Genomic DNA, 2369 nt, shown 5'->3' with positions numbered 1-2369 from the left:
GTATAAATATATTTATAGAGAGTCATAGTCCTGGTGTAGTGCTGTAGGATAAACGCTGGACTGCAAGGTCAATTTGAACCACAAGACTGGGGGTTCAAACTCACCAGCCCCTCTTCAGAAATGTTGTACAGGGTCCCTATAAATTGGGACCGACTCAGAGGCACTTAACTTACATGCATCACTGATTTTGCTCCTCTACAGAACCTAGCCTAAAACAGTCTGCTAATAAAAATAAGATGCATGGTACTCTTGTAGGGGTTTGGTTCATTTGTGGTCTTCCTAGGGATTGGGGAGAATGAGCTTTTAAATTGATAAGGAACTTGTTATATAACCAGTTTCCCTGACAGAGTTTTTAAAGGGAGTAAAGGAGAGAGAGAAGGAGCTGTAACACTGAAGACAGAGAAATGACGGTGCAGCAGCAGCAACAGCAAGAGTGGTAGCTTGAGATAACAGGAACCAGGAAACGTGCTAGATGGCTGCAGTGGGGCTTGCCAACTCATGTTGGAAACAGCTGTAACACTTGTCTAAGATGACCTCAAGGTGGCACTTGAGGTAACAGATGTGGTGGTGGTTGTTAACTGCCATTAAGTTGGTTCCAACCCATAGGGAACCTGTATAGAGTTTCCTAGGAGCAGCTGGTGAGACTGAAGTGCTGGCCTTGCAGATCAAACTGACTTTGCAGGGCAGTACATTAGCCCACAGTGCCACAGCAGGACTCCTAGTGGTAGAAGGTCCCAATCTGGGCCTGGAAACAAAGGTTGAGAAGAAGCTGTCCCGATCAAACAACTGTATCCTGAGTAGTTCCTGTTACTTCCAAGTTGATCCTGAACCCAAATTGTGCACTGTTCCTTCCCCAAGAAACCATTGAACTGTAAGTGAGTTCTGTAAGACATTGCAGCAAACGATGGAATTCATTGACAGGAGGGAACAGACTGAGGGGAACAGGAGTAGCTGGTGTTACAATAATGGAGTAGAACAGAATACAAAAGATATATATCTACTTTTGAAAAAACATGAACTATATAATGAGAATTTAATAATGTATATATTTATTCTGTTTTTAAAAATAAGTAAACGAATATTTTTTAATAAGAATCAACACAAAGGGGTGTATGGGGCTTGGGGGAGGAGGGAGAGGAAAGTGGGTTACAGGGTAGGGAATAGACACCGGATAGTTTGGGTTCTGGGAAGGGGGCAATACACAAGTATGGGAAGGGGAATGGAAGAACAAGGCAGATGGGAGAATAGTTAGACAGGTTTGCATGGGCTAAGTGGGACAGAAGTAAATAGATGTATGTTCAATCTTGGAACAACAGGGCTCTGAGATACAGGGAGTGAGGCATGGTTTGAATGGGTAAAAGAGGGAAAATAATGTTAATATGCTTTGCTGTCTTTTGAATCTTGGCTTCCCTTGCCTACTATTGTAAAATAAACATTTAAGGGGGAGAGAAAGGAATAGCCAGAAACATCACCATAGAAAGTCTGTAAGTCCGTCTTCAACCTATAACTGACTGGGATACCTAAAATGGGGTTAGTACTTGCCCAGTGAAGGAGGCTTCCTGCAGAGCCTTTGCATTGCATAGGAACATAAGTGGAATCCTGAACTTCATCCAGAATCTTCTGAGGTGGGAAATTTCCACTTGAAAGGACAAGCAGACCAGCCTGGAGCAGCTAGAAGAACAGAAAGATACTTCTTGAAAGAAAGATCAGCAGTAAAAGTAAAAAACAATAATGGCAGCCTGATTGACTACTACAAGAATAAGCAAGTTGTTCTCCCAGGAGCCATCAAGGCAAATGGTTGGGTCCCCTCAGGGAAAACTCCCTTCCAAGACTGAGACTCAAGGGGAGTACATGAGCAGGCATGTGGTCTTGCTGGTGACCACATTGGTCTACCAATAAAAGGAAGTGGAGGAAAAACAGCAATGAAGTTGTAAGCTAAATTCAGCCACGTTCAATAGACTCCTGTCAACCTGGGTTGAGACCTGGTTGTATGGCAAGTGTGGCATAAAGTATGGAAAGACCTGGGGACTCCTGGGCCCAGAGACAGTGACATGGGCACAGAGGACTAGAGCAGAGAGTGAAGCAGCCAGCTGATATGAAGTGAGGGGAGAAACACAAGAACACTTATAGTTGTAGATAGTACCCACTTAATCTGGCTTCAATGGCTGGATGATCAGAACTAGGCTAGAAGAAGAAAGAAGAGCAAAAAATGAATAATCTGATACAATTTGATGAACTTGACGTATACTTATGGATGTAGTAGCTCAAAAGAGGGAACAAATCTTTAAGCAAGGGTCATTCCCACCCCCTCAGTACACAGGATCAACAGGGATGGGCAATTTAGACATTGGCTACCCAAAATGGGAGGG

Source organism: Chrysochloris asiatica, unplaced genomic scaffold, assembly GCF_000296735.1.
Source record: "Chrysochloris asiatica unplaced genomic scaffold, ChrAsi1.0 scaffold00450, whole genome shotgun sequence".
Taxonomy (NCBI): Eukaryota; Metazoa; Chordata; class Mammalia; order Afrosoricida; family Chrysochloridae; genus Chrysochloris; species Chrysochloris asiatica.
Note: the sequence above shows the minus strand (reverse complement) of the source record.